This window comes from Halichoerus grypus, chromosome 1 (assembly GCF_964656455.1).
Source record: "Halichoerus grypus chromosome 1, mHalGry1.hap1.1, whole genome shotgun sequence".
Lineage (NCBI taxonomy): Eukaryota > Metazoa > Chordata > Mammalia > Carnivora > Phocidae > Halichoerus > Halichoerus grypus.
In genome coordinates, this window is record NC_135712.1 from 36,534,641 (window position 1) to 36,558,101 (window position 23,461).

The window sequence follows — 23,461 nt, forward strand, 5'->3', positions numbered from 1 at the left end:
TGATCTTTGAAGAAGTTTAATGATTAAAAGAATGAATGGTTGCAGAACTGGCTAAAAGATTTTATCAGGATAAGAGAGACTTACATAAGTTAGAAAATCAAATGGAAAAATTCAGTGGAGATGGAGAAAATAAAATGCCAAGAAGGGAGTGATATAAAAAGCGAAACTCTTAAGAAAGGTGATAGTCCCCAAGACACAGAAGAGTGATTTGCCTTGGAGAGAAGAAATGATAAATATTCTACTGAGATCATGGAAAAGGAAGAAAAGGAAATAAAGATGCCATAAAATCTGTAAGAAAGAAAATGGAAAGTGAGTTCCTACCACATTGTCAATGTTCCCAAAAAAATGGGAATTAGTTTGTCTGACAAAATTACAGTTGTGAGGTGGAGAGCTCAGTAAAGGTAGAAAAGGTTTAAAATAAGTTCTCTAACAAAATCTGTAGATTAGCTCTCCTTTAAAGTTTATTTTTTATTTATTTATTTATTTTTGGTTCCAGAATTAAGTACTCTCTGTCAAGGACAGATACCATATATTTCCATTTGTTACATAACTCCCAACTTATAACATGGAATTATATGTCAGTTTTCCCAACTCTTAAATACAATGCAAATGCAAAAGTCCCACTGAAAAATCTAGTTAGGACATTAAATTTTGCACTATATTTGAAACTCACTTATGCTACACAGTGAATCTGCCACTTAAAGATCCCATGGGAAGGTGCTCTCCTTACATAATTTCTGAGGAATCAGTAATATCCTGTGAAATTCCTCTCCATTGTGATGTTCCAAGAAGTCCCAGAGAACTCCTTGGTGACACTGGAAACAAATGATTTCTAAGAGCTTTCCCACATATATTGAATTTGATTTCATACCAATCTCCCTACAGATATTTTGTAATTGAATATAAATGGACTTGCTCTGGCTAAACTATAGGTTCCAAATGAGTGTGCTACAGGAAAATGCATTTGTATATTATTTCATTTTGGTTTACCCTCTTAAGTAAATCTTACTCTTACTTAGTTGTCTCTGTACCTCCAAATTAGAGAACCATCCATAAAAGTATGCCATGTTAGTTGTATTGTGTCATAGTTTTTCATTTTCTCAGATACTCCTGACATTTTCAGTTCAGTTTGCTTTTATTTGGGAAAAGGTAAAAATGCCATAGAAAAGAAAGATATACTTAAGTAAAAGAACAAATAGAACAAACAGATAAGTTGAGAAAACTAACCTTATGACACATCTCTCCATTCTTTATACATGGAGTTTTGTTCATTTGTCTCGGCATTATAAGGATGTCATCTGTCAGATACATACATGTATTTTACTAAGCAAAGACATTTTGTCAAGGACTGAGAAAAATGAAATTAGTAACACAGCCTACAAAAAGGTGACTGCGATATCTATGTCTAGATATCTTAATCTTTCTGATATTCTTTCCAAAGAGAACTAGACTGTTAGATATATTCCAGGATGAACGTCCATAATATATGTTAAGAAAAGTATTTTTCTTTCAATCATGAACTGAATAAAACATATTTGATAATACCTGCTTATTTTTATAGCAGCTACATTAGATTCAGTGTACAAATACCTATTTATTTTTACATAGATAATCATTAAATGTTCCGGTAAATTTCCTTTCTTGTAATTCTTGTTAAGTTTCAATATTAATATTATACCAGCCTCATAAAATACAATGAAAAATATCCCTTCACTGTCCATTCTCTGAAAGAATTTTTCTATCATTGGCATTATTTCATAATTGTCTGGTATAGTTCAGGGGTGGACCCATCTAGGCCTTAAGTTTTCTTTGTGAGTTTTTTTTTTTTTTTTTAAGATTTTATTTATTTATTTGAAGAGAGAGACACAGCGAGAGAGGGAACACAAGCAGGGGGAGTGGCAGAGGGAGAAGCAGGCTTCCCGCCAAGCAGGGAGCCCAATGCGGGGCTCGATCCCAGGACCCTGGGATCATGACCTGAGCCGAAGGCAGACGCTTAACGACTGAGCCACCCAGGCGTCCCTGTGAGTTTTTCTATATAGATTTGATTTCTTAAATAATTACAAGACAAGTTTGAACTTCTATAACAATTTCATCTGTATCAAATTTAGCTATATATTTTGTAATATTATTTTGGTGGTAAATGTAAAATTAGCCTCTGTTATTTAACCTCTGGTGTTGTTATTCTCATTATCTTTTTTATTTTATTAATGTGATGTTTCACTTCGCTTTTTTTATTTATTAAATTGTATACCTTATAATATGAAAAACTGTAGAGCTTATGTCATATACTTACAGATAATGTTATATTCCTCAGATAAAATTTACTTTTGTAATTGGCTAGGCTAAACATCCTAGAAATACCAAATCTACTTATTCCATTCAGGGATTCAAAGAATTCATGTTCGGGCCACAATTCCATGGGAGTTTATCTACTTCGTATTTACCCTCCCTCCTAAAATGTAGGCCTTTGGCATCTCAACACAAAGCCTAAGTGGATACAGGAATCTGTTTCTGGCAGATTGTGATCTTTAATATTTGACCCGTTAGCTCCCTAAAGAGGTTGAAAGCACTGTTCAACTTGTTAAAAGCAAACTTCAGCTTCTGTAAGAAATTGAATGTTTGGTCCTGAATGGAAAACCTACAGATTTGTAAGTAAAAAGAGTATTTTTCACATATTCATTCAAATGAAAGGTACATTCAAAGGCTAACTTCAGAAGTGGTAGTAAACTGTGAGATCTATCTTTGAGACCTCTGTAAAATTAATAAACAAGTATAATATAATAATAATACACTAGTACAAATGTATAATATACATAATTACATATTTTACATATACCTATATACCGTATAGGTAAAATAATCACAATTTTAATTGTAAATATAATAACATACAAGTCATTAGTAGCATTCACCAGATCCTTATAGCTTTCTGCTCTCTGTAGAAAGGGTAAAATTTTACTTCTAAGCCATCTGAAAAAATTAGGCATTACTATAAGACTTACCTTTGTTACTGAAATGTGTGTCAGTTCCAGGCTAAAATTTTAAAAGGTAGATCATAATTTGCTACACTGTATCTTTCTTCCCCCAAGCTCCTAAATGAGAATGAAATAGAATAGAGTTCCCAGCTAACACTACAGGGATTTGTTGCAGTAGTAAGAATTAGAATTTTAATGCACTAAGCTACTGAAGGCCTATTCTGACAGATACAGAAAAGGGTGCTGTTTTCAGGAAAGGATTAACTCAGCAGACCTGGGTTGCTCAAACATGCACATTTTCTAAAGAAAGGCCTAATTTCAGGACTGGCCATTGGTCAGCTCCTGAGAACAAAGCTCCTTGAATGTTCTGATAAGAGCATTTTAGCTGCCTGAAGCCTGGACCCACAGTGTGTCAGTTTTTCCAGATGGTATATACTAACAGTGTAACTTATCCTGACTATCTACTTTCTCTCCAGGTGTCTGGAGCTAGAATAACTGAAGTCAGTCACTCAGGCCCTCTATTCCTAAACGACTGACTCCCAGAAAAACTCTGAACAGACAAGCTCAAATGTGCTTCCTTAGTTGGCAACACTTTGGAAGTTGATGTCACACATCACTGCAGAGGAGTTAAGAATGTACTATGTGATTTCACTGGGAGGAATCCCTAGAAGCTTTTGCCTGTCTTCCTTTGAATTTTGCTCCATGCATCTTTTCTCTTTGTTTTTGTCTGTATCTTTTAGCTGTAATAACTATAACCATGAGGATAACAGTGAGTCTGGGGATGTGAATAATTCCAGCAAAGGACTGGGTCTGGGGATGGTTTGGGGGTACCCCAACACAGGTATTATTAGTGGAGTGAGGCAGTAAACACACTTATATCAGAGGCTGGAAGGATGGCAATATCTGTTATGTTGTGTGGGCATATTTGGTAAATTTTCCTATAATAATACTGATGACAAATAATTTTCCTAATGTATTTATAGCTCTTAGGGAAGAGTCTTAAGATAGAATTATAATAGTACACTTTGTTATTTGCTTTTTAGAAGTATTATAAAAAATAAATTCAGAATCAGCCAGTATGCAAAAAGGGATACAAATTCTCAGAAATAATCCAGAAATTAAGGAATTAATAAATTTGGAAGAAGCAACTGGTCCTTTAACCCCAAATGGTGAAAATTAAAGTTGGGAAACAGTTACATAAACTAAATCTAACTAAAACTCAGCTCTGCAGAAAGGATCAAATAGAAAGAATTATAAATTTAACAACTGATGAATTGAAGTGGTGAATATGACACCAATATATCTGATTATTTTAACATAAACAGCTCACTAAATATGAGACTCTCTCACCAAAGCCTGTGAGGTCCAATTTAGTTGAGGATAAAAAGAGGCATGTAGACAAGAACACACACACAAAAATGTCCTATTGCAAATCACAGAATTATGTACAGAAAATAACTGTTAGAAAATTAAAAATTAAAAAGAAAAAGGAAACTACCAAGTTGGTAAGAGATCTGCACTATAAAAGACCGTGGGCCTGGACTTAAAGTGACTACCCAAATATGTTCCCTTTCCTGAATGTGAATGTTTTTATAATTATCTTGTCCCTCTTCCATCATTATGTATTGGTTTCATTTATGTCAGATAGAAAAGTTGTATCTTCAATAAATAATATGGCTCTCAATCAAAAGGATCCATAACAGCCTCTTGGGACAAAGGGGAAAGTTTAGAGAGAGTCACACAGAGTGAATCTAGGGGTTAAAATAGAAGGTATCCATCACCGAAGTAACCTAAAGGGACTCTCATTGGCCAAAAATTAGTAATGATGCTCCAGGCACTATAACAAACCACCCTCAAGCCAAATCATATAATATGGGTTCCTAGGTTGGATCTTGGACCCAATAAAGGACAGTAGTAAAAACTTGAGGAAGTTGGCTGAATGGTATACTTTGTACTATATTTTCAAATTTTTGTAAGTCTAAAATTACTTCTAAATAAAGAAGTTAATCAACAATAATAACAATAATTTATTATTACCTTTCACAGGTCTAAAAGTAGACTGTGCCTAACTAAGTAGTTCTTGCTTGAGGATGTTGGCTGGGGCTGGAGTTATCTGGAAGCTAGGTTATTTCCGTCTCTGAAAACACAAAAAGGCTGAGGAAATGTCTCTCCATCTCTATTTGGTCATTCCATATACTGTCTCCAGTATGGCAGCTTCAGAGTAGCTAGAGCACATATATTGGGGCTCCCAAGGTGCATACCCTGAGAGAAAGAAAGTCAGGAGAAAGCCATATTGCTTATTGTGATCTAGATTCAGAAGTCATATAGCAGCACTTCTGCTGTAATTTGTTGGTTGAGGTTATTAGAAAAGTCTGTCTGGGTTCAAAGAGAGTAATTTAATATCCACCAACTCAATGGAGGGATGCCAGTATCACATAGAAAGTAAAACAAATATGATGGTGTAAGTTGTATGCTGGAGTTGAGTCATATGGGCTGATGGTTAGCATTACTTGCCAACTCTACCTTCAGTGGCATCACATTGATAGTTTGAGATCAGGCATGGTAGTAGTATTTACACCATGAAAACTGACAAACATAACAAATACTATAGTCTTCTCCCACCCACATATTGCCAATTTTTTAAAAAATTTTATTTTATTATGTTATGTTAGTCACCATACAATACATCACTAGTTTTTGATGTAGTGATCCACAATTCACTGTTTTCGTAGCTCCATGCAGTACGTGCCCTCCTTGATACCCATCACTGGACTAACCCATCCCCCACCCCCCTTCCCTCTAAAACCCTTAGTTTGTTTCTCAGGTCCATAGTCTCTCATGGTTTGTCTCTCCCTCCGAATCCCCCCTTCATTTTTCTCTTCCTTCTCCTAATGTCCTCCATGCTATTCCTTATGTTCCACAAATAAGTGAAACCATATGATAATTGACTTTCTCTGCTTGACTTATTTCACTTAGCATAATCTCCTCCAGTCCCATCCATGTTGAGGTAAAAGTTGGGTATTCATCCTTTTTGATGGCTGAGTAATATTCCATTGTATGTATGGACCACATCTTCTTTATCCATTCATCTGTTGAGGGGCATCTCGGCTCTTTCCACAGTTTGGCTATTGCAGACATTGCTGCTATGAACATTGGGGTGCATGTCGCCCTTCTTTTCACTACATCTGTGTCTTTGGGGTAAATACCCAGTAGTGCAATTGCTGGGTCATAGGGTAGTTCTTTTAATTTTTTGAGGCACCTCCACACTGTTTTCCAAAGTGGCTGTACCAACTTGCATTCCCACCAACAGTGTAAGAGGGTTCTCCTTTCTCCACAACCTCTCCAACATTTGTTGTTTCTTGCCTTGTCAATTTTTGCCATTCTAACAGGTGTAAGGTGGTATCTCAATGTGCTTTTGATTTTAATTTCCCTTATGGCTAATGATGAACATTTTTTTCATGTGTCTGTTAGCCATTTGTATGTCTCCTTTGGAGAAGTGTCTGTTCATGTCTTCTGCCCATTTTTTGACTTGATTATTTGTTTTTTGGGTGTTGAGTTTGAGTAGTTCTTTATAGATCTTGGATACCAGCCCTTTAACTGTAGTGTCATTTGCAAATATCTTCTCCCATTCTATGGGTTGCCTCTTCATTTTGTTGACTGTTTCCTTTGCTGTGCAGAAGCTTTTTATCTTGATGAAGTCCCAGAAGTTCATTTTTGCTTTTGTTTCACTAGCCTTTGGAGATGTATCTTGAAAGAAGTTGCTGTGGCTGATGTCAAAGAGGTTACTGCCTATGTTCTCCTCCAGAATTTTGATGGATTCCTGTCTCACATTGAGGTCTTCCATCCATTTTGAGTTTATCTTTGTGCATGGTGTTAGAGAATGGTCGAGTTTCATTCTTCTGTATATAGCTGTCCAATTTTCCCAGCACCATTTATTGAGGAGACTGTCTTTTTTCCATTGCATATTTTTTCCTGCTTTGTCAAAGATTATTTGACCATAGAGCTGAGGGTCCATATCTGGGCTCTCTATTCTGTTCCATTGGTGTATATGTCTGTTTTTGTGCCAGTAATATGCTGTCTTGCTGATCACTGCTTTGTAATATAGCTTGAAATCAGGCAACATGATGTCCCCAGCTTTGTTTCTCTTTTTCAACATTTCCTTGGCAATTCGGGGTCTTTTCTGATTCCATACAAATTTTAGGATTGTCTGTTCCAGCACTTTGAAAAATGTCATTGGAATTTTTATCGGGATGGCACTGAAGGTATAGATTACTCTGGGTAGCATAGACATTTTAACAAAGTTGTCAATTGTTAAACATTTACCAGCACAGTACATATATGTGTGTATATGTACAATCATCTTTGAAAAATACTATCTGCCTCACAAAACTTCCCTATGATTATAGAGTGGAGGGGATCAGTTTATAAGTGGAGGGTGTCAAATCACCAACAGTAATCAGATTCTGGTGGTATCAGCAACCATGTGGGAAGAAAGAGGTGAAATATGGGGAATTCTGATGGCCTTGAGAATGGAGAATACAGGTAAGTGTCAGCAGGTATTTACCCTTAAAAAAGATGTTCTTACTCTGCATGAAAAGCTTGATAGGTCCATCTGACAAGAGCAACTGACACTGAGGGACGTTTCACAGGAAACCTTTCATGGATTTGACTTTGGAAACACCCAAATGTTTCACATGACAACAAAAAAGAATTAAATTGTAAATGAAATCCCTAATCTCTAAAGCAAGTTACAAAATAAACTTGTGCATGTAGTCAGTGGCTAAATCATAAAGAAAAGTTATAGTAACTTTATAATCTAGAAATTTGATGACAGGTCTCTAGTGGGTCATATCCAAGGACAGAAAAACAAAACTGTAAAAATGCCTGAATTATTTCCAGTAATAGTAGTTACCTAATAAGGAATCAAGAAAAAAATATATACACATATAAAATAACTCATGATATACTACATTTTAAAAATAATATAGTCCCTCATTATCCCCAAGACTTAGAAACAATAGCCAGTGTCATGAGTTGAACTGTGTCCCCTGCCGAAATTCCTATGTTGAAGCCCTAACCCCCAGTATCTCAGAATGTACTATATTTGGAGGTAGGGCCTTTGAAAAAGTAACTAATGTTAACCAAGGTCATATGGGCAGGCCCTAATACAATCGGATTGATACCCTTTTAAGAAGAAGAAATTTAGACTCATCAAGAGACGCCAGAGGTACAATTGCAAGAGGATGATTTTGTGAAAAGGCAACAAGACGGCAGCCACCTGCAAAACACAGAACGAGGCCTCAGGAGAAATCAACCTTGCTGGCATGTTGATCTTGTTCTTTCAGTTTCCAAAACTGTGAAAAAATAATTTCTGTTGTTTAAGACTCCCAATCTGTGGTATTTTGTTATGGAAGCCCTAGCAAATTATTACAGCCAGGAACAATGAGGAATCATAGTGCTCAGACGATGGCCAATAAATCCTATGTTCCCTTACCAAAAGGAAAAAGGATTCTTTGGGAAAATAACTAATTCCACGTCTGGGCAGAAAAACGTGCACGATAGGCCTAACATAATTTGTCATCACAAAAAACAAAAAATTGTCAAAATCTAGCAGAGTTAGCTTAACAAGATTTGGTGGTCAACTTGAAGAAGCTCCCACTGTCAAAATATGTTAATGTAAGCATCATTAAGAAAAAACAAAACAAAATACTTCCAGTTATAAATTAAACAAGTTCTGGAAATGTAAAGTACAACATAGGGAATACAGCTAATAATACTGTAATTACGTTGTATGGTGACAGATGGTGATGATACTTATCATGGTGAGCACTGAGTAATGTATAGAATTGTTGAATAAATATGTCATACACCTGAAAATAATATAACACTGTATGTCAATTATACCTCAATAATAATTTTTTAAAATCTTCAATAAATTGAAATAAATAAATCAAATATATTTAAATACATGTATTCCTAATGGCTAAAAGCAAAAAAAAAAAAAAAAAAGAGAGAGAGAGAGAGAGAAAACCTTCTTTGGTTACTTTTAGATGATGCTGGGGAATTAACATCATTTTGATTTTTTTATTGAATAAAACAAAATAAAATTTTATTTTTCCTTGCCAATGTAAACGGTACCCCAGTGTAAACAAATAGTTGGAGAAGGGATGTTTACCCTTTAATAAGTATAATCTGTATAGATATAATCCAGCTAATAAATGCAGATAATGATATAAAATTAGGCTTTTGCCATTTTGCAATCCAATGAAATAAAAGGCATAAGCTGCTACCAAAACAAAGAAATAGTCAGAGATTCTGTACTTTCTGATAAGAGAACACAATATAATCCATGGTGTTCTCTTGGCAAAAAAATGAAGTCAAATAACAATAATAATAACTAATTCCAAATCTGTTCAAGTTCATATATTTGAGCACCAGGAAAAATGAAGGTAAGAACATGATATAATACGAGGTAACAATACAATCTCTCTGAATTTCAGATAGGATAAGCAAGCTAGTTTCTCAACATATAAATGTGCAAGGTAAAAAAGAAAAAAAGAGAGAGAGAGGGTGGAATACCTATAGATTTAAAAAAGATTAAGAAACATACTAAACAATTGCATTATATGGTTTTTATCTAGAACTTAACACACAAAAACTAAATAAATATAAAACAATCAGGGAATTTTGAACACTGACTACACATTGTTAATACTAAGGAATCTTTTTAGATATACTGATAGTATTGTGGTTATATTTATTATTTTTATTATGTTATGCTAATCACCATACAATACATCATTAGTTTTTGATGTAGTGTTCCATGATTCATTGTTTGCATATAACACCCAGTGCTCCATTTGGTACGTGCCCTCTTTAATACCCATCACCAGGCTAACCCATCCCCCACCCCCCTCCCTTCTAGAACCCTCAGTTTGTCTCTCAGAATCCAAAGTCTCTCATGCTTCGTCTCCCCCTCTGATTACCCCCCTTCATTTTCCCTTCCTGCTATCTTCTTTTTTTTTTTTTTTAACATATAATGTATTATTTGTTTCAGAGGTACAGGTCTGTGATTCAACAGTCTTGCACAATTCACAGTGCTCCCCATAGCACACATCCTCCCTAATGCCTATCAACCAGCCACCCCATCCCTCCCACCACCCACCACTCCAGCAACCCTTGGTTTCTTTCCTGAGATTAAGAATTCCTCATATCAGTGAGATTATATGATACATGTCTTTCTCTGATTGACTGATTTCGCTCAGCATAATACCCTCCAGTTGAATCCATGCCGTTTCAAATGGCAAGATTTCATTCCTTTTGATGGCTGCATAATATTCCATTGTATATATATACCACTTCTTCTTTATCCATTCATATGTCAACGGACATTTTGGCTCTTTCCATAGTTTAGCTATTGTGGACATTACTGCTATAAACATCAGGGTGCATGTACCCCTTCGCATCCCCACATTTGTATCTTTGGGGTAAATACGCAGTAGTGCAATTGCTGGGTCATATGGTAGCTCAATTTTCAACTTTTTAAGGAACCTCCATACTGTTTTCCAGAGTGGCTGCACCAGCTTGCATTCCTACCAACAGTGTAGGAGGGCATCCCTGCCGACATCTGTCATTTACTGACTTGTTAATTTTAGCCATTCTGACTGGTGTGAGGTGGTATCTCATTGAGCTTTTGATTTGGACTTCCCTGATGCCGAGCGATGTTGAGCACTTTTTCATGTGTCAGTGGGCCATTTGGATGTCTTCTTTGGAAAAATTTCTGTTCATGTCTTCCACCCATTTCTTGATTGGATTATTAGTTCTTTGGGTGTTGAGTTTGAGTTTGATAAGTTCTTTATAGATTTTGGATACTAGCCCTTTATCTGATATGTCATTTGCAAATATCTTCTCCCATTCTGTCAGTTGTCTTTTGGTTTTGTTGACTGTTTCCTTTGCTGTGCAAATGCTTTTTATCTTGATGAAATCCCAATAGTTCATTTTTGCCATTGCTTCCCTTGCATTTGGTGATGTTTCTAGGAAGAAGTTGCTGCGGCTGAGGTCGAAGAGGTTGCTGCCTGTGTTCTCCGCTAGGATTTTGATGGACTCCTGTCTCACACTTAGGTCTTTCAACCATTTTGAGTCTATTTTTGTGTGTGGTGTAAGGAAATGGTCCAGTTTCATTCTTCTGCATGTGGCTGTCCAATTTTCCCAACACCATTTGTTGAAGAGACTGTCTTTTTTCCATTGGACATTCTTTACTGCTTTGTCAAAGATTAGTTGACCATAGAGTTGAGGGTCCATTTCTGGGCTCTCTATTCTGTTCCACTGATCTATGTGTTTGTTTTTGTGCCAGTACCATACTGTCTTAATGATTATAGCTTTGTAATAGAGCTTGAAGTCCAGAATTGTGATGCCACCAGCTTTGCTTTGCTTTTTCAATATTCCTCTGGCTATTCAGGGTCTTTTCTGGTTCCATAGAAATTTTAGGATTATTTGTCCCATTTGTTTGAAAAAAGTGGATGGTATTTTGACAGTGATTGCATTGAATATGTAGATTGCTCTAGGTAGCACTGACATCTTCACAATATTTGTTCTTCCAATCCATGAGCATGGAACGTTTTTCCATTTCTTTGTGTCTTCTTCAATTTCTTTCATGAGTATTCTATAGTTTTTGAGTACAGATTCTTTGCCTCTTTGGTTAGATTTATTCCTGGGTATCTTATGGTTTTGGGTGCAATTGTAAATGGGATCGACTTCTTAATTTCTCTTTCTTCTGTCTTGTTGTTGGTGTATAGGAATGCCACTGATTTCTGTGCATTGGTTTTCTATCCTGCAACTTGACTGAATTCCTGTATGAGTTCTAGCAGTTTTGGGGTGGAGTCTTTTGGGTTTTCCACATAAAATATCATATCATCTGTAAAGAGTGAGAGTTTGACTTCCTCATGCCGATTCAGATGCCTTTTATTTCTTTTTGTTGTCTGATTACTGTGGCCAAGACTACTAATAGTATGTTGAATAGCAGTGGTGATAGTGGACATCCCTGCCATGTTCCTGACCTTAGGGGAAAAGCTGTCAGTTTTTCCCCATTGAGAATGATATTCGCTGTGGGTTTTTCATAGATGGCTTTTATGATATTGAGGTATGTACCCTCTATCCCTATACTCTGAAGAGTTTTGATCAAGAAAGGGTGCTGTGCTCTGTCAAATGCTTTTTCTGCATCTATTGAGAGGATTATATGGTTCTTGTTCTTTCTTTTATTAATGCATTGTGTCACATTGATTGATTTCCAGATGTTGAACCAACCTTGCAGCCCAGGGAGAAATCCCACTTGGTCGTGGTGAATAATCCTTTTAATGGACTGTTGGAGGCTATTGGCTAGTATTTTGGTGAGAATTTTTGAATCCATGTTCATCAGGGATTTAGGTTTGTAATTCTCCTTTTTGATGGGGTCTTTGGTTTTTGGATAAAGGTAATGCAGGCCTCATAGAATGAGTTTGGAAGTTTTCCTTCCATTTCTATTTTTTGGAACAGTATCAGAAGAATAGGTATTAAATCTTCTTTAAATGCTTGGTAGAATTCCCCTGGGAAGCCATCTGACCCTGGGCTTTTTTTTGTTGGGAGATTTTTGATTACTGCTTCAATTTCCTTACTGGTTATGGGTCTGTTCAGGTTTTCTATGTCTTCCTGGTTCAGTTTTGGTAGTTGATACATCTCTAGGAATGCATCCATCTCTTCCAGATTATCTAATTTGCTGGCATATAGTTGCTCATAATATGTTCTTATAATTGTATTTTTTTTGGTGTTGGTTGTGATCTCTCCTCTCTCATCCATGATTTTATTTATTTGGGTCATTTCTCTTTTCTTTTTGATAAGTCTGGCCAAGGGTTTATCAATCTTATTAATTCTTTCAAAGAACCAGCTCCTACTTTCATTGATCTGTTCTACTGTTCTTTTGGCTTCTATTTCATTGATTTCTGCCCTGATCTTTATTATTTCTTTTCTCCTCCTGGGTTTAGGCTTTATTTGCTGTTCTCCAGCTCCTTTAGGTGTAGTGTTAGGTTATATATTTGAGACCTTTCTTGTTTCTTGACAAAGTCTTGTATTGTTGTATACTTTCCTCTTAGGACTGCCTTTGCTGCATCCCAAAGATTTTGAACAGTTGTGTTTTCATTTTCATTTGCTTCCATGAATTTTTTTTAATTCTTCTTTAATTTCCTGGTTGACCCATTCATTCTTTAGAAGGATGCTCTTTAGGCTACATGTATTTGAGTTCTTTCCGACTTTCCTCTTGTGATTGAGTTCTAATTTCAAAGCACTGTGGTCTGAAAATAGGCAGGGGATGATCCCAATCTTTTGGTACCAGTTGAGACCTGATTTGTGACCTAGGATGTGATCAACTCTGGAGAATGTTCCATGGGCACTAGAGAAGAATGTGTATTCTGTTGCTTTGGGATGGAATGTTCTGAATATATCTGTGAAGTCCATTTGGTCCAGGGTGTCATTTAAAGTCTTTATTTCCTCCTTGATCTTTTGCTTAGATGATCTGTCCATTTCAGTGAGGGGGTTGTTAAAGTCCTCCACTATTATTGTATTGTTGTTGATGTGTTTCTTTGCTTTTGTTATTAATTGGCTTGTATAATTGGCTGCTCCCATGGTAGGGGCATAGACATTTACAATTGTTAGATCTTCTTGTTGGATAGACCCTTTATGTATGATATAGTGTCCTTCCTCATCTCTTATTACAGTTTTTGGTTTAAAATCTAATTTGTCTGATATAAGGATTGCCACCCCAACTTTCTTTTGATGTCCATTAGCATGGTAAATGGTATCCACCCCCTCACTTTCAATCTGGAGGTGTCTTTGGGTCTAAAATGAGTCTCTTGCAGACAGCATATCTATGGGCCTTGTTTTTTCATCCAATCTGATAGCTTGTGTCTTTTGATTGGGGCATTTGGCCCATTTACATTCAGGGTAACTATTGAAAGATATGAATTTAGTGCCATTGTATTGCCTGTAACATGACTGTTACTGTGTATTGTCTGTGTTCCTTTCTGGTCTATGTTACTTTAGGCTCTCTCTTTGCTTAGAGGACCCCTTTCAAGATTTCTTGTAGGGCTGGTTTCATGTTTACAAATTCCTTTAGTTTTTGTTTGTCCTGGAAGCTTTTTTCTCTCCTATTTTCAATGACAGCCTAGCTGGATATAGTATTCCTGGCTGCATATTTTTCTCATTTAGTGCTCTGAATATATCCTACCAGTCCTTTCTGGCCTCCCAGGTCTCTGTGGATAGGTCTGTTGCCAATCTAATGTTTCTACCATTGTAGGTTACATATCTCTTCTCCCGAGCTGCTTTCAGGATTTTCTCTTTGTCTCTGAGACTCGTAAGTTTTACTATTAGATATCAGGATGTTGATCGATTTTTATTGATTTTGAGAGGGGTTCTCTGTGCCTCCTGGATTTTGATGCCTGTTTCCTTCCCCAAATTACAGAAGTTCTCTGCTATAATTTGCTCCAATATACCTTCTGCCCCTCTCTCTCTTTCTTCTTCTGGGATCCCAATTATTCTAATATTGTTTCATCTTATGGTATCTCTTATCTCTCGAATTCTGCCCTCGTGATCCAGTAGTTGTTCTCTCTCTTTTTCTCAGCTTATTTTCCATTATTTGGTCTTCTATATCACTAATTCTCTCTCCTGCTTCATTTATCCTAGCGGTTATAGCCTCCATTTTTTATTGCACCTCATTAATAGCCTTTTTGTTTTTGATTTGGTTAGATTTTAGTTCTTTTATTTCTCCAGAAAGGGTTTCTCTAATATCTTCCATGCTTTTCTCAAGGCCAGCTAGTATCTTTATAATAGTCATTCTGAACTCTAGTTCCGACATCTTACTAATGTCCGTATTGATTAGGTCCTTGGCAGTTGGTACTGCCTCTTGTTCTTTTTTTTGATGTGATTTTTTCCATCTTGTCATTTTGTCCAGAGTAGAACAGATGAATGAGAGAACAAAATGCTAACAGGGTAACAATGATCCCAGAAAAATATACACTAAACAAATCAGAAGAGACCTGAAACTGGGGGAAAAGAAAGGGGAAGAAAGAAAAAAAAAAAAAAAAAAAGGAAAGGAAAAGATAAAAAAAACAAACAACAACAAAAAAAGAAAACAGAATATGACCAAATATGATCAGGCTGTTGCATAGATCAGTGCCACACACTAGATTTTGGGTGTATTTTGGTCTGTTAGAAGAAAGTGCCTCCCAAATTTTAAAGAAAGAAAAGCTTATATATGTACAAAAATAAGGGTAAATACCATGAAGGGATGGAATATGACTGTAAAGATGAAATTTATAAAGGATTTTATAAAAGGAATTGATAAGATAAGAAGTTGGTTGAATAAAGAAGAGGATTTAAAAAAAAAAAAAGGAGAGAATGTAATGAGGCAGGAGACTAGAACAAAGCCATACACTAGAGATTTAGGGTATATTTTGGTCTGTTAGAAGAAACTGTATCCAAAATTTTAAAGAGAGTACAACTTATATGTATATACCAAAAATAAGGTTAACTACTATGAAGGGATAGAATATGACCATAAAAATGAAAAATAAAAAAGATTTTTTATAAAAAGTGGTTGATAAGATGTTGGTTGAAAAAGGGAAAACGAAAAATTTAAAAAAAAAAAGAAAATTAAAATATTAACTTTGAAAGACTAAAGAATCATGGGAAAAGAGCCATGAATTCTACGTGCTGTATTTCTCTACCGCTGGTGTTCTCCCGTTCTCACTGATCAGTAAACTTGGTCTTGGCTGGCAGTTCTTGCTGATCTTCTGGGGGAGGGGCCTGTTGCCGTGGTTCCCAAATGTCTTTGCCGGAGGCGGAATTGCCCCGCCCTTGCCGGGTCTGGGCTAAATAATCTGCTTGGGTTTGCTCTCCAGAGCCTTTGTTCCCTGCAAGCTTTCCGTACAGCTTTGGAGGATGAGAGTGGAAATGGCGGCCTCCCAATCTCCGCCCGGAGGACCCGAGACCTCGGGGCCCCCTCCTCAGTGCGCCCCCGGAGAAAAGCAGTCAATGACTCCCGTCTCTCCGGTCTCTGGCTACACTCCATGCTCACCCGGCCTATGACCAAGCGTTTCTATCTCTGGCACCACACCCCGTGTGGAGTCTCCAAACCCAGCAGATCCCTGCGGTGAGCTCCCATGACGCTCCTCCCAGGGGAGGAAGGGGAGTCTCCCCAGATCTGCCGCTTGTGGCAGACTAGTGGCCCGACTGTGCCACGGATCATGATTTATGGCAACCCCGAGCTGAGAGCCCGCACCTCGGCTCTGTCTCTGCAGCTGGCTTCCCCACTCCAATACCTGGAAACTCTGCCACACTCAGGCATCCCCGGTCTTTCTGTGTCCCCGAGGGTCCTGAGACCACACTGTTCCAGAGAGTGTTCCACCCTCCGCTCAGCCACTGGAGCGACGTCCCTCAGCGGAGCAGACTTCTAAAAATTCCGATTTTGTGCTCCACAGCTCTATCACTTGCCAGTAGCGGCTGATGGAGGCCCCCTCTCCCACTGTCTATCTTCCAAAATATCGCCTCGGATTCACTTCTCCACACGTCCTACCTTCCAGAAAGTGGTCGCTTTTCTGTTCAGAGAGTCGCTGCTATTCTTTTCTTCGATCTCCTGTTGAGTTCATAGGTATTCAGAATGGTTTGATCCCTATCCAGCTGAATTCCTGAGACCAGACGAAATCCAGGTTTCCTACTCCTCCGCCATCTTGCTCCTCCCCTCCCCTGTGGTTATATTTCTAAACAGATCTTTGCCTTTCAGTGATATATAAGAAATACTTACATATGAAAGTCAATTATATTTGTTGTTCCTACTCTCTCATTAATAGTAGCTTGGTTTCTTCTGTTTGGTAATTTTTACTGAGTTAACATCTGGCTCATTTTTTTTTTTTTCCCATAATAAGAGACTTGCCTTCAGATATAACTTTTTCATGTAATATTTATATATTTGCTTCTAGTAAAAAGGGCATACCAAATCTGATATTTCATTCATTTAATGGCTTGGCTTAGCCTTTTTGTTGTTGTTAATATGAAGCACTTAATTATTATAGTAGAGTACTGGCATGGATATAGGTTCTCATAGAATATAATTAATATTATTTTTTTCTCTGAAACTGAAAGAGCCAGTCATTCTCTTTGCAACCTGCTAGACATTTTAAAGCCCATCTTGCAGTTATTCTCTGTGCCCCAATATTATTTGTGTTCTAGAATTTATCTCTACAATTTCTATAAGTCCAACATCTGGTTTCTTATTCCCTCAGAAATAGAAAATATAATCCAAAATTCTGTGTGAACAAAGATTTGGGGGAGGCATTGAGCATTACTGAAGAAAATCATGTAAAGTGCTGACACTTCAAATCCATGGCCTTCTCCCTCGGTGAGGATCTGTGCTGATTCACAGTGCTTTTCCTTACCCTTATCTAATCTCTTTATTCATCTCTCTCAAGAATTAGCCATAAACATTAAAACTCTTCCCTTGGCAACCTCCACCACCTTTAATTTCAGCAAACATTATCGTTCCTTATCTCCTTCACACCATTAAGAAATTCACGCATGAATACCCTCAAACCAAACTCTACTAATTCCTATAAATTTATTTCTATCTGATATTCTTATTTCTTCCAATATTAAACTTAAGGTCAAGGTCAATTTCTATCTGTCTTGATTCAATCCACTAGTTTTTTCTATTTCCTTCAGAACAGCATAAAATGTGAGCATGAACTCCACCTACCTTGGTATGCTACCTCCCCATAAATTTATGCCCACATCGTCAGTCACTTTCTACTTCCATTTAATATAGTTGTGATTTTGAGTCAATCTACTCCTGGGCTGTGGAAACTTATTCTATCAATTCTGTCTCTGCTAAGCTCTCACCTTGACTTTCCCTTGTTTATGGACCTTTTACCCTTTGAATATGCCCCACTACACACACCCATACAAAAAAAAAAACATAAACAAAAACAAAACCCACCACTGATTCCACTCCTAGCTTGCAACTTTTTGATGTCTCTTTTACTTCACTAATAAGCTTTGTCAAAGGTAGTATGCACTTAACTGGTGTCTCTTCACTAAATACCTACTCCAACTCCTAGTGCAATTTAGCATACCTCCCCACAATACTAAAGCTGGTTCTAAACAGTCACTAATGATTTTCTTTAAATACTGAATCAAATGAACAAATATCTAGTATCTAAACTTATCTGAATATATTTGACACTGTTATATGTATTTTTTTTTTCCAGTAGTACTACTCTTTCCTTATTCTCCTTTTAAACTTTGTCATTTTGGAATGTTTGCTTTGGGGACTTTTTTCACCTCTACGGAGAGCTAGAAGACAATTTTCCATGAGTTTCTCATGTTTCTTCATGTCTTTTGGGCAAAAGTACTGACAGATTTTGTTCATGGCCATCTTTGTGTAGTAGGCAAAAAAATGGTCCCCCTAAAGAGTTCCACACTCTAATCCCTAGAACCTATGAATATATTGTTACATGGTAAACTAGACTTTCTGGAGGTAATTATGATTAAAAATCTTAAAATAAGGAGTTCATTCTGGTCAGCACAAGGTAATCATGAGTCCTTAAAAGCAGAGAACTTTCTAGGGCTGGAAGCAAAAGAAGTCAGAGATATTCCAAGTGTGATAAATATTGTATGTGATGTCTCTGGTTCTGAGATACAAGGACCCATGGGTAGACCAATAAGAAGCCTCTATTTGCCAGGGAACTATTTCCAGCTGACACAGCAAGAAAATGGGAACCTAAACCCCACAATCACAAGGAACTCGATTCTGCAACAACCTGAATGAGCTTAGAAGTGAATTCTTCTGAGAGCCCCCAGATAACAGACCAGCTGACCAACACCTTTATCTCAGACATGTGAAACCTAGAGCAGAGAAAACAACAGTTGGGCCAACTCAGATGTTTGACCTACATAATGGCTTTGTGTTATTTTAAGCCTCTTAAGTTTGTGATTTGTTATGGCAGTAACAGAACGTGAATATAGTTTTCAAGGACTTTCATATATCAAGCAGCCTTGGAAGATAAAGATGATGTCTCCCTCCAGAGCAGAAGCCAGGTTTGTTTGCTGTCCAGTATAACATAGACGATATCTTCATTCAGGGCAAAAATCAGGCAGGTTTGCTTGCAACCATTATAAAAAATTGGGATTTTCTATACCCAAGGTCTTCATTTGCCACACAAACTGCACTACATGAATAGCACCCATCTATGCTCAACCACATCAACCCCTGTGGAACTTGTGGGGCAGAGAGAACTGAGGCAAACAGGGAGTTCATGTAATATCATTCTTTATCTCTAACCCAGAAATCTTGTGTGTTATACCAGCATCAGTGGAAGTGTGGAAAGCTCTCAAGAATCTCAGACCCTGCACAGTTCTTGGTTCTCAGTTCTTAAACACTGGTATGCAACACCTCTATCTAAATATATTATCCTTATATGCCATGCTGTCTCTGAACAAACACATCAACTATTGTGGTTACAACTACTCCTTATATGCTAAAGATGCCCAAAACTACATGTTTACCCTGTTCACTCTCCTTATATCACAAAAAAGCAAGTAAATGGTTTGGGGATATTTATGTGATAGCTAATCCCCAAGATATGTATAATCAATTATTTTTTTCAGGTACTCATACCTCATTTCCCCATAAGAGGTAGAGTCCCTTTTTCCCCTCACCTGGTACCTAGGCTCTTCTAGTGATTTGCCTGACAAATAAGGTGCAGAGGAAGTGACATTCTAGGTTTTGTTCCCTTGCAACTTCTGCCTGAATCTTCTGGAATGCTCATTCTGTAGAAAACAAGCTACTAAGTAAAATGTCCAACTACCATGAAATGAACCACCTTGCTATGAGAAAAAACCCAGCTAGCCACATAAAGAAAGAGGTGCCATACAACCATCCCATCCCAGGTTCCAAACCTAAGAGAAAAAAGCCATCTTCAGTGTTTAGCCCATTCAAGCTTTCAGCCACCATCTGAACTGGTAATTGAGAGACTGATAAGAAGAATTGCCCTGTTGGGCCCAATCAACATATGCTACTCTGACAGATAATAAATTATAGTTTTAGTTCTTAAGTATTTAGGTAGTTTGTTACACGTCAATAAATAACTGAAATCATCATTATTTGAGTAACCTATTTTAAAATCAATGAGATATAAAGTATCTTCCACCACTGAACTATTCATTCTCTATCCAATATCAACCACCCCACACTAATCTACATATCTAAAAAAAATCTCTGGATTACCCTACATTCCTTTTACTTTTTGAATTATACATCTATTAAATCTTAAAGCTCAATTTATCTTCTTAATGAATCTGTGTCTTCAAATCCATTTCTATGAAAAATACTGCTAAATCATGTTTTGATTCATTGTAAAGTTCCTTCATAGTTAACCCCTTCATATCCATTACCAGATGATTTGTTTCCATAGAATTTTATCAAATCTGGTAAGGGTTACCCTCTAATTAATATATTTCCGTGCCTAACCAACTTTAAGCAGATTAATGAGAAACTTTATGTGGCAGTATGCAAAGCACTCTTGCCTTCTTCCTGAATTCATGTTGGAATCTAGTGGTTGACATCTTTCTCTATTTTAGAATTCCAAAACATGTAGTCATCAATGCATTCTATTTTACAGAAATGAATATAATTTCTGTTAATGCATAACTGATAGAATTAGCAAAACAAAGATACCTGACTATCTCATTTAATAGGAAGGGCAAAGAAAAAAAGATAATAAGGTCTTATCATGATGTATTTGTGGTTTGCACTAGTACATTTTTTCTATTCTTTTTCAGATTTATCTGAGGTATAATTGATAAATAGAATTGTAATAGTGTACAATGTGATGATTTGATATATGTATACACTGTGAAGGGATTGCCACTTTCAAATTAATTAAAACGGAGGCAATTATCATATGGTTTCACTGATTTGTGGAACACAAGGAATAGCATGGAGGACATTAGGAGAAGGGAAAAATGAAGGGGGGGAGTCGGAGGGGGAGATGAACCGTGAGAGACTATGGACTCTGAGAAACAAACAGAGTTCTAGAGGGGAGGGGGTTGGGGGGATGTGTTAGCCTGCTGATGGGTATTAAAGAGGGCATGTACTGCATGGAGCACTGGGTGTTATACTCAAACAATGAATCGTGGAACACTACATCAAAAACTAATGATGTACTGTATGGGGACTAACATAACAAATTAAATTAAATTAAAAAAAAATCCATCACCCCACATATTTACCCTTTTTTTTGTGTGTGTGAGAATACTTAAATTCTGTTGTCAGCAAATTTTAATTATACAGATAAAATTATCTGTTATAGTCACCAAGTTATGTTTTAGATCCTCAGACCTTATTCACCTTATAATTGAAAGTTTGTATACTTTTACCAACCTCTCCTAATATCTCCTACCACCCAGCCCCTGGCAACCACAAACTACTCTGTTTCTATGAGTACAACTGTTTTTTAGATTCCACATGTAAGTGATACCATGCAGTATTTGTCTTTCTCTGTCTGGCTTTTTTTGCTTAGCATAATGCCCTCCCAGTTCCTCCATGCTGTCTCAAAAGGCAGGATTTCCTTATTTTTGAAGGCTGATTAGTATTTCATTGTTATTGATTAACAACCTTCTCAGGAGCTTCCTTTTTTTTTTTTTTTTTTTAAAGATTTTATTTATTTATTTGAGAGAGAGAGAATGAGAGAGAGTGAGTACATGAGAGGGGGAGGGTCAGAGGGAGAAGCAGACTCCCTGCCGAGCAGGGAGCCTGATGCGGGACTCGATCCAGGGACTCCAGGATCATGACCTGAGCCGAAGGCAGTCGCTTAACCAACTGAGCCACCCAGGCGCCCCTCTCAGGAGCTTCCTAAGAGAAATCTGAAGCCCGCCCCCATATGTGGAGGGCAGGGAGAGACCAAAGAAAGAGACAGGTCACTCCAGATTGATAGATGGCAAGTCTAATAAGCAAGGGAACTTAGTATGAGGCTTGTATTAAGCAGCCATAAGATGAGTAGATTTCCACACCCACTCGCTAAATAATAAACGTTTAGGTAGATGATTTAACTGGGTTCATTCATACATACCAAACAGATGGTCTCAATACTACATCACTATCTTTTCTTTTTTAAGATTTTATTTATTTATTTTTGAGAGAGAAAGAGAAAGCACAAGCGGGTGAGGGAGGGGCAGAGGGAGAAGTAGACTCTCCACTGAGCAGGGAGCCTGATGTGGGACTCAATCCCAGAACCCTGGGATCATGACCTGAGCCGAAGGCAGACACAACCGACTGAGCCATCCAGGTGCCCACTACATCACTATCGTAAGGCAGATTCTGGGAGTAGGAAAGGCAAGCAGAATGCATATTCCAAAGACAATGGAGGAGGTGAAGAGATTGGTGGTCACATCCTCTCAATGACCTCTGCCAACAACTGGATAGACAGATTAGATAGAGAGATGACAGATAGACAGACAGATAGATAGATACATAGACAGATAGATAGATAGATAGATAGATGATAGATAGATAAAAATAGATGTAGATACTGTATATTCATGCATATATAGATATAGATACATGCACACTCATCCATTAATGGACATTTAGGTTGTTTCCATATTTTGGCTATTGTGAATAATGCTGCAATGACCATAAAAACACAGATATCTCTTCAAGATAGTGATTTATTTCTTTTGGAAATATACCCAGAAGTGGGATTGCTGGATCATATGATAGTTCTATATTTAATTTTTTTTTCCCCTAGTGGCTGTAACAACTTATATCCCCAGCAACAGTATTCAAGGGTTCCTTTTTTCCACATCCTCATCAACCCTTGTTATCCTTTTTTAAAAATATTTTTATTGAAGTATAATTGACATCTATCATATTCATTCCAGATATACAACATAATGATTCAATATTCGTATATATTGTGAAATAATTGCTACAATAAGTCTAGTTACAATCCATCATCATACATACTTACAAAACTATTTTTTTCCCTTGTGATAAGGACTTTTAAAATAAACTCTTAGCAACTTTCAAATGTGCAATACAGTGTTATTAATTACAGTCACCATACTATACTTTACATTCAATTACTTTCTTATTTTATTTTTTTAGGTTTCAAGTTTTTATTTAAATTCTAGTTAGTTAACATATAGTGTAATATTACTTTCAGTAGAATTCAATGATTCATCACTTACATATAACACCCAGTGCTTATCACAAGTGCCCTCCTTAATACCCATCACCCATTTAGCCCATCCCCCCACCTACCTCCCCTCCAGCAACCCTCTACAAATCTAAACTACAATGAGATATCACCTCACACCTGTCAGAATGGCTAAAATTAACAACACAGTTAACAACAGATGTTGGCAAGGATGCAGAGAAAGGGGGACCCTCTTAGACTGTTGGTGGG

The 23,461-nt window shown here is 37.0% G+C and overlaps 1 long non-coding RNA gene across 1 annotated transcript in view; it reads right to left on the minus strand.

The window, feature by feature from the left end:
* Nucleotides 1-23,461, minus strand: part of LOC118545667 (uncharacterized) — a 495,275-nt gene that overhangs the window by 412,847 nt on the left and 58,967 nt on the right. The gene's annotated exons all lie outside the window — the stretch shown is intronic.